Below are 15050 nucleotides of genomic sequence, written 5' to 3' on the forward strand. Positions count from 1 at the left end.
ATTTAACACTCTTTGACCTCAAGTTCCTTCTGTCACATGCTGCTTGAGGAAGTTGTCCTGCAACAGCTCAATAAATTCATTTTCATTCTCATTCTTCTCATGAGATTCTACTGCTGCTCAATCAATATTTGGATAATTAAAGTCTCCCATTATGATTACTCTTATCATGCTCATCTTTTCTATTTGGTGATGCATTTCTTCATCGCTAGCAACCGATCCACCAGGTCTGTAACAACACCCTACTATGTAATTGGTCTTGTTAGATTCCACCTCACACAAGATGGCTTGAAACTCACTGCCACATGAGATACTGTAAGTAGTAGTACTACAATCATAGGTCTCAACTCTAACTGGATTCAAGTCATCTGATATCATTAGCAGCACGTTCCCTCCTTTCTTATCCTCTCTAAATTTTCAAAAAATACTCTACCCTTTGCACTTGATACCAGTTAGCATGTCTGATTATGAAGGTCAGGTTCTTACTGCCTACAATCTGAGGTCCCAACATATTGACCAAGGCAACAAACTCTATTCCTAGCATTCATGTATAGATCTAATAATCTACCTGCATGTTCTTTTGTATACTGTCATCTGCAGTATAGATCAAGCAGTGCTGAGTAGGGCCCTTCCCATAATGCTTAGGCATTATACACATGCAAAAGGATATGTGTTTTGTATTAAGGGTACTAAGGCAATTAATGTGAAGTCATCAGCTTCTATATACAAATAGCTTAGTCAGGAAGATATTTCATGTGCAAACTTTCACTTGGATAAGGGTTAAACCAAGAATAGAATTTCTTGGCATCTTTAATTTAATTTTATTTGAATATTTGTTTGTACCATGATTTTGGATAAAAGATAAGGCTGTGAAGATTGTGGTGATTAGTGCATTGCTGGTTTGTCAAATGAAGGGTAGGATTGCAATATGCTGTCATCAGCAAAACTATGTATTGGGTGGAGTAAGTCATTTATATATAGAAGGAATAAGGTGATGAGAGAACAGAGCTTTTTGGGACCCCTGTATTAGTTGTATACTTAGAAGATAAGGGATCATCCATCATCATCACCCAAAGTGAGTGTCCTGACAGAAAGCTGGCAGTCCAACTGCAGAAGTTAGGAAGAAGACCAAATAATGTTAGTTGACTGAACAGGCCTTTGTGTTCAGTCAAAAGCCCTGAAGATATCAAGGGCAACAACTTGAGACTTGCCAGACTTTCCATATATTTGTCTAGATATGGGAGATATTAGTGATTAGGTGACCTATTGGCTGACAGTGCCAGAAACCATACTGGTAGTCATTTATTTGCTGAGAAGCTTCAGGGCTAGTGCTGTTGACTGTTGATAGCTGTTTCCATTGCATTGGAAAGAGCTGGAGAAATTGGACAGTAGTTTGAGGGTATAGATTTCTCTCCTATTTTAGGGATAGGTTGAATTGAATATGGGCTAATTTCCATACTGCACTATAGATACTAGCGGAATACGAGTGTGTAGAAGACGACACAGATTGGGAGTCAGCTCTGGAGCACAGACTTTTAAGACAATTGAAGGAATGCCATCAGGCCAGGAGACTTTTTCGTATCCAGTTTGACCAAAATTCCCCTCTTTTCTTTTTTGTGAAAGGACACACTGGGTACTGAGTGTAGAGCACGTGGAATGGTTGTGGAACATTTACCAAAATCAGTGGTAAAAAAATTGGAGAAGTAGGAAGCCAAGAGATTGGCTTTTTCTATGGGTGATGCTTCAACAGTAGTGGAAGCAGTGTTGGGCAGAAGTTGTGACCAATGGCATTGGCTAGAGACCAAAATGCACAGCTGTGATTTGGACAGGATGCAAGTTTCCTTCTTATAGTTTTCTCAAAATCAGTTTTTGACGTATTGATGGTTTTCTTGCACCTATTCTGGGCTTTGGTATAAATAGTATAGGTGAATGGAGTTTTGGATGAAAGCCAGTTATAATATGCTTAATTCTTCTCTTTTATGCTTTGGCACACCTGTGGGAGAACCAAGGCTTAAATAGGAGATGGGGAACTTGGGTGGAATGGGGAATAAACGTTTCCATGCCGATAAGAATTATTTCAGTAATACATTCAGCACATAGGCTTGGATTAGATGACCCAAAAGGTTAGATAACTGGGAAACCTGAGATGAGTCATGCTTGGGGGAAATAGAAATTTGACTTTATACCAGGAAAAGTAAGTGAAGTTTTGCAGACTGGAGATAGGGATGGATATCGTTGAGGTTTGAGCAAACCTTACATATTGCTGTAGTGTATTAGGAAATTCTGCAAGATTTGCTGTTGACTACATCAGTCATGCAAGTTCTGTGTGCAGTGATAGAGTTCAAGTTTCCACCCTGAATGGTAGTAAGACTGGATTTTCACATTAGTTTTTTGTGATTAATTGTCCATGCATCGTCTCCACTTTGTCATGTTTCTTCCAGTTGTGGTTGTAATGTTCTACCTTGTTCCCCGGTACGTAAGTGAGATTTGACTAGGCTCATACACATGGCATGGTGGTGATACCTTCCGACATGTTATTCACAGCAGTTATGAATACCAATCTGCTTGCTGGCATAGGCTCTGTGTGTTCATAGACTCAAAGAAGTGATACCTGACAGTTTTTCTGGGTCAGATTTGCATATTTTGACAAGCTTACAAATGTTGTCATTTAGTGTTGTGTGTATTTTGGAATGAAGGTTCAGTATAGTGGCATTGTAAATTTTATTCTCTGCCTCCATAATGTCTTGGGCTGACATGGCAATGAGGTTATGAATTTCAGTGGTAGGCATGTTAAAGGTCAAGTCATTGATTGTGTTTTCTAAACTAATGCATCAGTTTTATGAAAGAAAGTATCATCAAGTGTAATAAGGTGCTGTATGCTGTACATGCATTTACCAAGATTTAGAAACTGTTCAATGGAATGGAGGCACAGGAGACAAAAGAATGGCTGGCTGAGGTTGGCCAGGACTCAGCTTTGTTGCTGCCATCTTTGCTTTGTACTGCAGGCATATCTATATGTAGTGCATGGGTGCTTGCTTTGGCCAATATTAAGGTAGAAAAATATCTTTTTGTTGAAAGTTTATATACTTACAGGTGGTATTGAGTTCTTCAGTTCCTTTATATCTATTGTACTGACCTTTGGGAGTTGTGTTCATCTGAGTTCATCTGGCGTGTATGTATTTGTCTGAGTTAATCACCACTGTTGAATTTCCTTTATGGACTCTGACAAAAAAATGAAATTTTTTGTCGGAGTCTCAGAAATACTTCATACCTCTCATGCAGTCTAACATAAACCAAAGCTTAATTCTACACCAGGTTTTGAGAGCATTTATTAAAAATCTAACTGCTGCAGCTATGACATGCATGATGCTACAGAATGTGACTAGTTTTGTTTTATCACATGCAGATTGTTTAATTCAGTGTTTTTTTTTCATTCTGTTATATGTACTAGACTGTTTAAGTTAGTGAAAAATCTCTCTTGGTTAATTATTCTGTGTAGTTTTACTATCATTTAATACAAGTCCTGTTCCTCTGATGTAAGTCCATTGACACACGAAATATGTCACCACCACAACTGGACAGTTAAGTCTAGCTGACCATGTTTGGACACATTACACACAATCAAATGGAAGGGGGGATTACACTACTTATGCTTCACCATGGCAATATAAACTTGGAAGACTTTTTTTTTTTTTTTTTTTTTTTTTGTTTTGGAATCAGCTGCATCTTTAAAAAACCAACCAGCTTCTAGTTAATGGATTTCCAAGTATTTTTGTCAGATTTTATTGTTATTTTAACAAAAACTAGTTCTCATTACTAAATATGTAGTCTCTATACTAGAAGTCTAATGAAAATATGCTAATCCACGGGAATATTACGTCATTAATTGACAAAGGTGGTTTCTGGTCTCTTGAATGTTGATTATGAAGAGTGATTGGGGAAATGCAATTTGCCAAGTAAATAGCAAGAGGAGGAAGATAGATGTGATTGAGACATGTAAGTTGGTAACAGGTTATTGGAAACTAGCGGATAGGTTTCATGAAGTTTTCATAACACACTGGTATCTATTTACTCTAATTTCTTAGAGTAAATGAAGTGGAATGCAAACAGTACAGTGAAATAATTAAACACAGGTTCAGTAGTTAGAATATTTCATCTATGTTATGACATCACCTGGAATGCAATATAAAAATTGTAATAAGACACACACACACACACACACACACAAAAAAAAACAATAAGCAGAAAATGTTGGACTAGAAGCCTAAAGTCCTAATAGAGATATCCTCTGTAGGTCCTAGTAGCTAGCATTGGCTGTTCCTCAAACAAACTTTCCCATAACCATATTTATTATTTAGATTTGGTTGTTTTTTTAAATATGCTGTTGGTTCCAGAATAGTCTTTCAATTTTATATTGCTGTAGTGAAATACAGTAGGTTTTGCGTGCGTGTGCACCCAAGGCATGGTCAGCTACACCTAATTGACCATGGTGGTTTGTGGAAGACAGTGCAGAAATATTTTTCTAAAGTTCTGGCTGTTTTTTCCTCTGAGATGTGCCAGATATATGGAATGGTAATAGTATTACCATAATCTGTATTGAGTAGAACATGAGGTAATGGAAGGAACAGTTATTTCATTAATCTTTTTGGAATTGTAGCCATTCAGTAAGAAGGTACAGTGAATTAAAGAGAGTTCTACTGTAAGGGAAGTCTAGTTAAAACAAAAGATGCTGACTCTGTTAACAAGGGCTTTCATGATACTGTATTGTTGGGAGGAGAGGAGGGAGGTAGAATGATGGAAATGTTTGTGTATGTATTCTGCTGGGTAGGTTTTCTGTAAACCGAGAAAGAAAGCATGCTATTGGAAGATGTGATTAGAGTGTTTAGAAAAGATAAACTGTTGTTCTTTTTTATTTCTTTAGCAAACTGGATTCTGGGATACTGGCTGTTGAGGTGGAGGAGGAATGAATCTAATATGTCTGAACTATGTAGCCAAATAGAGAACACATCATTAGTATGTCTTACCCATAAAGGTGTGAGAACAGCATCAAGATCACGTTCTTCAAAATGCTCCATTTAAAAATTGGCTAAGAAGAGAGAGGGGGGGGAGGAGGGTTGCATTTTTAAGTAAAGTTACATTTTTGTATGCATTATTATTTTTATATTGTATCCCAGATGATGTCTCTATGACAAAAACAAAATATTGGAACTATGAAACCTATGTTTAATTATTTCATTGTGCTGTTTTCATTCCATTAATGAAAACAGCACGTTTTCTTTAATGGAATGAAACAGAATAAGCAGCAGATCACCTCTAGGAGACAGAGCTTCCTTAGCTCAGTATTGAATGACAGATGACCTTGTATAATTTTTTTTTCCAGATTAGCCAGTTTTAATATAGATACGGCAGGGTTTTTTCCTCCTCCCACAAAACAGACAAAATGGTGAGACAAACACACAATTTATAAACATCTTCTCATAGCCCTAGTTGCTTCATCTGTAATTTCCCAACAATAGCTGCCTCCAAGAAATGGAATTCTTTCAAGTGTGAGTATTTGTGAATGAGCAAGTGAGATAATGACTCTTATGTTCGTCTTTTTTAATTCCTTCATTAAATCTTTGATAACTCCTCTCATACCATACATATTATTTCCTTCCAAGTCATTTGTTATTTTTTCATTTTTTCAAATTTCTTCATAATTTTCAGATGAATTTATGTTTGATTTTTTTTTAAGTTCAACAATAATCACTCATATTTCTTTCAAGAAAGAAACAGCTCTCTAAATATAATGAACTTTTTATTAAATTATTAATATTTTGCCTAGGTTATATCGTCATAGGCACAAGAAAATTGAATATGCACATGCATGCCTCACGTAGTGAGGCCAGCTATGATGTATGCTATAGAAACTGTGTCCCTGAGAAAAAATAACATCAGCAGAATGGAAGTAGCAGAGATGAAAATGCTTAGGTGGATGTGTGGTGTGACCAGAAAGGATATCGCCTGAGAAATAACTATGTAAGGGGGGGGGGGGGGAACAGTGAAAGTTACGAACTTAGGAGCGAAGATACAGGAGGCAAGATTGAGATGGTTTGGTCATGTGATGAGGAGGGAGGACGAATATGTGGAAAGAAGGATCATACAGATGGATTTGCAAGGAAGGAGGAAGCATGGACGGCCAAAGAAGAGATGCAGGGAGCTGGTAGAAGAGGACTTGAGGATGAAGAACTTGGATGTGGTGACAGCCCAAGATAGGAGGATATGGAGGAGACTCATCATCAACAGTGACCCCACTGTTGATGATGAGTGGGAGAAGCTGCAAAAGAAGATGAAGAAGAATGCTGCACAAGAAATTGACTCAGTCTCTTTCCATTCAGTTTGTAAACTTAATACCTTCTTTATCTCTCCTAAACACAAATATTCTCCTCTTTCTTATCCTGCTCTTTTGGCTTATGATATTATGGACAGACTGGTTGTTCCACACAGATTCATCTTCAAGAACATCAAAAATATAACTTAAGGAACCATGTATTATCTACAAAACACAGCATTCTGTGGAACAAAATTAAACTGTTACATAAAAGATATTTTCTTGTGGAAAGACTACAAAGAAAGCTGTGAAGCACACACATTCACAATGGAGACCTTAACAAAAATGATTGCCTTAAACCTTCTCAATTTTGGGAAGTTATACTGACTAATACTCACCATTCATGTGTCCCATAAATTGCAATTATTTGATTGTTTATATTTAAAAATATTTTATTAACTAATTTATTTTATTGTAATTATTTTTAGATATCTTTTAATGCAGATGGAGCTATTTCCCTGCAGCCGATACTGCATATAATATCATGCACTTTCAAATTTATTGATTCTCTTTTTTGCAAATTTTTTTCTTATAATTGTATTGAAAATGGCTATGAAGCATAGCTGAAAATTCTACGAATATTATCCTAAGACCCCCCATGGAGTTAAAGACTCATCCAGGAGGTCTTTGTATATACACAGCTCATCATACCATGCCTTAAACACATTCAAATTCTCTGCAGACACCATGCTCTCAGGCAATACATTCCAATCATTTACAATTTTCCATGCAAAAAACCTGCTTCTCACTCCCTTGATCATATCCTCCTTAAACAGCTTCCAGGGATGACCTTTTGTTACCCCCCCCATCTCCCACCATTTTATGAAAAAACCTCTTCAGTGTTAATCCTATAACAACCCCTTACCAACGTGTACATCTTTATTTTATCACTCCTCTTTTCCTATCCACTAGGCTCTGTAAATTGCATCTTCTCAAACTTTCTTCATATTCAACATTCCAGAGATCCTTAAACTCATCATCATCATCAAATTCCTGCCACGTATCCTCAAGGGGTGTACAGGATATGATAGTAATACATGAAAAATTACATCATTACTAACTTCCTATCTACAATTTTCTCCAAATCAGTCTGTTACTAGTCAAGACTCCAACATTATCAGATCTTATATTTCTCTCGTCTAAGGTACTTTGTACAGTATCAATCCACCTATATCTTGGTCTTCCTTTGGGTCATTTTCCTACCAACCTGGCAGAGAACACTTGCTTTGTTAATCTTTCCTTGCCCATTCTATTCAAGTGACCATACCACCTTAGATTAGCTCTGCTAATGCATTTCTGGATGCTGACAATGTCAAGTTCTTTCCTAATATCCTCGATTTTAATATGATATTGCCATTGATGCCATCTGTTCATGCCTCTAATCTTTCTCAGGACTCTCATATGTGCGGTCTCTAGTCTTTGGTCAAGTGTTTTACTTCTGACCCAGCTCTCAGATCCACAAGTTAAAACTGGTTTGAACACTGTCCTGTATACAGCTAATTTAGTGTTCTGACTAATTTCTCTCATTCCATATAAATTTATTCAGTTGACTTCCAACCATACCAACTTTGTTGATTCTGTTGTGTATTTCCATATTTAATTTACCATCTTCACTAAAAATCGTGCCTGAGTAGCTGAAATGTTTTACTTGTTCCACAGGTCCTCCGTTCATAACGCAGTTAACATTTTCAATGATTCTGCCTATTTTCATTGTCTTTGTCTTTTTATTGCTGACCTTCATACCATGCCGATTACAACAGTTATTCAATTTAGTCTTGTAATTCAATTTAGTGTTGTAATGCCTATTACAATAGTTATTCAATTTAGTCAGGGAATCTTTCAGATTTGTAGGGGATTTATTTAGAAGTATAACATCGTCAGTATAAAGCAAAGAGCTGACATTAACATCTCCAATTTTGATATCATGTTCAATACCACTTTTCTTCATAATGTGATCCATATATGTAATGAATAACAGAGCAGATAATGTACATCCTTGTCTCACACTAGATTTAACATTAAATCATCTTCCTGTACTTCAATTCTAACTGCTGATTTACAACTCAAATGAAGACTAAGTATTGCTTGATATAATGCCCCATTGACACCATATAACTGTAGCATATTGAATAGCTTCTCTCTCTATCGACAAAACTTAAATGTAGATCTTTATTATATTCCCATGCTTTCTCAACTATTTGTTGTAAAGTGAAGACCTGATCGTGACAGCCTCTATTTGGCCTGAATCAAGCTTGTTCTTCACCAAGCTTTTCTTCCACAATTCTTCTCAACTGTTTCTCAAGTATACTTGCATAAATCTTGCCAGGAACACTCAGTAGGGAAATACCTCTGTAATTCTCACATTCAGTTTTATTTTCCTTTTTATATATGGGTACTATGAGAGCTATACTCCAATCATCGGGAATTCGTCCCTCTGTCCAGGCTTTCTGAACTGTGCAGTGCAGCCACTGTAAGACTTTTATACCACCATACTTCAGCATTTCTGGTCAAATATCATCTACTCCTGCTGCCTTTCCACATTTCAAGCCTTTGATGGTTTTTCTACTTCATGCATGGATATGTATTCTTCACTGTGTGCCTGCTGAGTGTTTTTACCACTGTGCTATCACTGCTTGTTTCATTTAGCAATTTTTCGAAGTAATTACTCCATACTTCAAGGACATCTTTTTCTCCCATTTTCATGTCACCTTTATCATCTCTAACTCCTTTTACAGCTCTCTTTCCTCCATTTCTTAAGGTTCTTCAACAACCTCCAGAATATCTTACTACCTTCTTGATACTTATTTTCTATGTTCTTGCCAAAGTCCTCCCATGACTTTTTGTTTAGCTAGTTTTACACAGTGTTTTGCTTTCTTACATTTGTCTCTGTATTCTCTAAGAGCACAAGCTGACTTATTTGCCATGAACTTTTGATATGCTTATTTCTTTTCCTTCACCGCCTCTTTAATTTCCTGTGTCCACCATGGAGTTCTGATTTTTCTATCCTTGCAGACCGCACCACATGCCTCTCTAGCTGAATCAATCAGGTTTTTCTTCAAGGCTTGCCACTGAATCTCCAAGGTTTGATTCCTGTTCTCAGACTCTTTCATTTTTTCTTCAATAATCTTTGTGTATTTTAGTCTACAGTTCACATCTGAGAGCTGCTCAACTTTTATTTGCTTTAAAACTTTCTTACATGTTATTCTTTTCAATATGAAATTCAATTTTATCCTGCTCAAGGCTAAATAGTGATCACTTTCTATTTCAAATCCTCTGTACACTCTGGTGTCCTGTACCAGGGAGAAAACATCACTATCAACAATAACATAGTCAATGAGACTTTTTTTTTATTCCTTGTCTCTTTTCTCCATGTGAATTTGTGCACATTTTTATGTTGGGACATGGTGTTAGTAATAACCAATCCATGTCCTGAGCAGAAATCCAACAGGTATTTACCATTATTATTAGCTTTGCTCTTTTCTCCAAATTTTCCCAAAATATTTTTGTATGTCTGACAATCATTTCTTACTCTGCTATTTACATCCCCAACAAGGACCAACCTTCCCCTTTTCATTGTGTCAGTTGCTTTCTCTAATGCATCAAAAAATTCCTCCACTTCTACCTTAGTAGAACCTTCTTTGGGACCATAGGCACAAATAAGTCTCATTGTCCAGTTCCCCATTCTCATATTTGCCCACATCACTCTACTTGAGATTGCCTGCCATTCAAAAAGATTATCCTTGTATTTAGTGTTGAATACTATGGCGACTTCTTCTTTTCCTTGATTGTTATTGCCTGAATATAGCATTTTGTATTTATTGCTCATAAAGATCTCACTAGTAGTTGTCTTTTTTTGTTTCAGTCACCCCGATCTGGTACTTATCTAATTCCTCAGCTAGCTTCATTTCTTTTCCATTCAGGCTTCTTATGTTGATAGTACCAATGTTTAACTCTGGTGATGTTGAGTTGGGGTGTGTTTTCAGATTTGTTCCAGTAGCTGACTTTTTGCTGTTTGCCCTGGTTCCATACCAGGGTGAACAGCATGACAAAATTTCATACCAGGCGACGTCCCAGCCGGTATGAAATTTTGTCATGCTGTACCATCTATTTTGGTTTAAGCCAATAGGAATACAGTTTGGTCGGCTAAATCCCAAATTGCCAGCCCATCCTCTTTCGTCTCTCCTCATCATCCTCTGCTCTTAAACTTTCCATGATGCCACATTCAGAAAGATGAAAGTCCTTTACAAACTGCTCATTAATTATCTCAACTATATCCTCTGGTCCGCATGGTTACCCGAGTGACTATGCGCTGCACAACCATATGCCTGGGAAAGAGGGTGTCCTGGGTTTAATTCCCATCGCCAATGTGAGGAGCTTAAGGATCTTTCTCAGACATAGCCAAGTTAGCCTGTCTTGGGCATGGAGTGCAGGGTTTTTCCTCCTGCAAGCAGGCAAATCAGGCCTGTGAACACATGCATCGACAGACATTGGACACACTGGGAAGCATAGGGCTAGCCACATTATCCTTTGGACGGATACGGCTTAGAAGGGCTAAGGATAGCCCCATAATAGGCCACTTGGCCTAATACATGAAGGGAAGAAGAAGAACTATATCCTCTGTAGCAGTTGTCCTTATACCGTTTTCTCCCATTCGTGTCCTTCTACCATAATTTTTTTTTGCTGGCTACATATCGAAAGAACTCCCTAGGATATGTTTGAGCTTCATTACCTAACTCCTGCTGATACTGCACTTTTGCTACCCATACTAAATGACTCACCCTCTTTGCTTGTTCTTTGTACTCCTCAGAAGTGATTATTACCACTAGTCTTATGTTGTCTCCATGCTTAATGAATGCTTAATCTGTTCATCCATTTTTGTACCTACCTTATTTAGCCTTCTGTTTCTTGGAATACATTTTGCTTCTACCAGATAATGCCTGAATATCAGTTAAGCAACATTGATCTTCTTTCCACCCAACTCCTCATTTCCTGCTACAGCTGAAAGCTATCTCCTGAGCTTCTCCTCATAATTACCACTCTTATAGTTCCACATATACCCTTTCCTCACAGAGGTCCTCACATGGCTGGCAACCACTCAGGTAATCACTTCATGGTTACTCTCACAAACTGGAGGGAGATTTCGCACCTCATTTGTAATAACATCCTGTGATGAGATGATCAAATCAAAGAACCTCAATCATTGTGTGCCCTCTGTTACATACTGCCTGAGGTAGTTGTCCTTCAAAAACTTGAGAAACTCATTTTCTTTGTCTGTTGCTATCTTGTCATCCTTATCTATATTGCCGTAATTAAAATTACACATAATGATCACCCTTTTCCTATTTTCTTGGCTAATTTGCTTATACATTTCATGGTCATTAATTACCCTTCACATTACCAGGTCTATAGCAACATCTAACTGTTTCATTCTATTCATCTCACACCACACTGCCTCAAAACCACCTGCTACTATTTCCCCTTTGTATCTCTATTTTGTATGGACATAACTCTTTTTCTATTATCAATAGTACTCCACCTCCCTTTTTACCCTGTCTGTCTTCACAAAATATATCATACTCTTCCATCTCTGTTCCTGTCAGGGTATCATCCTCATCCAACCATGTCTCACTTATTCTAACAATTTTTGGGTGAACGAATTCAATCAATGCAACCATTTCATTTCCCTTGTGTACGAATTTGTACATATACAATTCCTTTGTGTACAAATGCCAGAAGTATTCTGGCATTCGCATACAAACATAATATCTCATTCTTGGATGAGATATTATGTTAGGTATAGAGAAGTCACATCTTATTAGATGTGACTTCTCTATACCTTCCTTGAACTGTTTCTTCTTACTCATCCCATGGGATGAGTAAGGAGATTCTTCAGACCCAATCCAAATAAAAAGGATTTGAATTAATATAAGTTACCATTATTAATTAGTTATAATGTATTCTTTCACTTACATCTCAATTTTTAAATCTGTTCAAAAACTAGTAATGTTAGGAATGTTTGTTTATGGATAGAATCAGTAATTTAGCAATATAATACAGTGCTATGCAACAATAGATTGGTCTCTGAACAGGATTGACGTTAATCAAATTCAGAATGATTGAAGATCACTGTGGTGTCACACTTAATTTTTAGTGATAATGTTATTCTTGTTCTGACATAGCTTCTCAAGTATGTTGAATTCAGGATGAGATTTTTTTCCCCCCCTCCTGTAGGGTTTGCATTTTTTTAAGGAGTTGACTGTGTAGCTAGATATTATTGGAAGTTTGGGAAAGGAAGTTATAGATGCCTTGCTCTACTGTAGACATCAATTGAGACTAATATATGGTTAACATATTGTGTCGTTATTGATCTGCTCTCTTAAAAGAGTGAAGCTGGTCCTATGGTAAATGCTTAGAGCTTGAGGAGACTTGATTTAATTTGAACACAAGTGGGAATAATACCTTGGTTACAGCATTGTTTGAAGAAGATCAGTCTCAGTCTAATTTATTGAGAAGTCTTATGAATCTGATTTTACACTTAACAAACTGATGTGCTTTTCATACTTATAACTTTCCATATAATATCATTAATGATTAGAATACTTAAATGCTGATTGTTGCCCATGTTTTTATTTCAAGGAAGAAACAGACATCTAGGGATAATGCCTTAAATTATTAACATGCATTATCCCTAGATGTCTGAAGACAATTAATTATGATTTTTTTCTGGAGGCATTTGAGGCTTTTTTTTATCTTTCTAGCCAGATTAGTAAATACTTTGATATGAAGTGTTTGCTTTTTTTGAATTCTTTTTTGCACTAAAGTGTTGAAAACATTAAATCTGAATTATCCACAAAGTTTGAGAGACCCTACATTAAAGAGCTCATCTTGGAACTTCGAGTGTTGTTAGTGTCGGATAACATGGCTTTCATGTCATCAAACTGTGTCTTATAAAAGAATGAAGCTAGTCCAATGGTAAATGCTGATCTTTTAATTAACTTTTAATAAAAGTTAATTATTATTCCTAGACACCTTCCATGAAACAAAATGAGTAATAATCAGTGTTCTAATACGTGTTCATACTATGTTAGTGATCAACCTGGTATTGCCCTTTTCTTGATCATTTCATTTTTATGGACTATATTTTATTTTACCTGTTTCATGTGAAAGCAGGAATGAATGAGCATGCCATATCAAAAACAGTTCAGTATAATGCTAAATCATCTTTGTTAAATACCAACAAATACCAACAAAATGGGTATTTATTTGTCCACACACATATGAGCAAATATTTACATCATTATATTTGTATTTTAACAATTAACAAGTGAATGATCCATCTATAATTAAAACTTTAAGAAAATGGTCCTTCATTGTTTTTTTTTTAATTTAACAAGGAATTCTAAAAAAGTTTAAACCAGTCATTTAAAATTATTTAAAATTATCATAAAAAAATATTACTATTGTACTTTTAACACTGCATTTGCATCCATCCATATGTTGTTGCTAGGTTTGCACTTATTCAAGTGTGCAGACACACACACAAACAACACAAAGAGAAATGCTTACTTGCATATGAAGCAATCTGCCCACTTTTATTTCCCATATTTTTTTTGTATATACATAAGAAACACGAACACACAGAATCATACTGTCACTGTTGGTTAATTTTTGCAAGAAAATTTACATAGGAAATCACCACAGAACAACAACAAAAAAAAATCTTGAACTATGTGCTGAATGAGCTCATGGTTGGTTTTTCCCTATCTAAAGTTTGATGAACGTCCACAAAATGTCCAGCACACCACCTTCATGCTGCTGGCTTTGTATGTATTACAAGTTTCTTTGTTCCTTTTTGTTCTTTAACTTTTTAGTTCTTAAAATTTTTAATTCTTAACTTTAAAATTGACAGTATATTGGATTCATTATCTTGTTTCATTCCATCCAATAAAATAGAAATATACATCCAATATATTTCAATTATTGGGTATATATTTCTATATGCACATTTTTCCCCCCTCCTATTCTCTGGCTCAGTAACATGCATAGCCAAATACTGTATCATCCCTTCTTTCAGAAGATACGTATCCAGGTATGTCTTTTTAACTTTTTTTAATATATAAAAATTGTAATTAATTAATGTTTGGTTTCAGCCTTAGGTCAGAATACACAAGCAGCTGTATCACTATAAAATGTTTTTTGGTTCATTGTCTGAAATAGGCGTTATATGAAAAATTGAAGAAAATCCTAACATTCACCACAGAATATTAGTAACTGCTTAGTTTTAAAAAGCTACTTTGAGTTCAAATATGATAAATATATATAACCAGCTAATAGTTACTGCTTTGTTTTGAGTTTAATATTTTTTACACTTCACAGAAATGGATAAAATGCAGACAGAGAGCTTCATATATAAGTCATGTTGTAAGATTTCTTTGTATGTGCACACACACACACACACACACACACACACACACAACACACATACCGAATGCTGGTCTGCTTGCATGTTATTATCGCCAAAACAACACAACTAAGGCTATAAAGCCAAAAGATGTTTGCACATGCTCTCTCTCTCACTTTCTGTGTGTGTGTGCGCGTGCGCATGTGTGTGCGTGTGCACACTCCTATATTCAGTAAAGATTAACTACTGCATGGAATATTTAATGGATTTATTATGATTAAT

General features: G+C 36.1%; 1 protein-coding gene across 1 annotated transcript in view; it reads left to right on the forward strand.

Annotated features, from left to right (window-relative positions):
• The window catches only part of 5PtaseI (inositol polyphosphate-5-phosphatase A), a 458282-nt gene that overhangs the window by 371808 nt on the left and 71424 nt on the right, over window positions 1-15050 (forward strand). The window lies entirely within an intron of this gene.

The sequence above is a fragment of the Typopeltis vanoorti genome, chromosome 5 (assembly GCF_054136105.1).
Source record: "Typopeltis vanoorti isolate ZY-2024b chromosome 5, IOZ_Tvanoo_1.0, whole genome shotgun sequence".
Taxonomy (NCBI): Eukaryota; Metazoa; Arthropoda; class Arachnida; order Uropygi; family Thelyphonidae; genus Typopeltis; species Typopeltis vanoorti.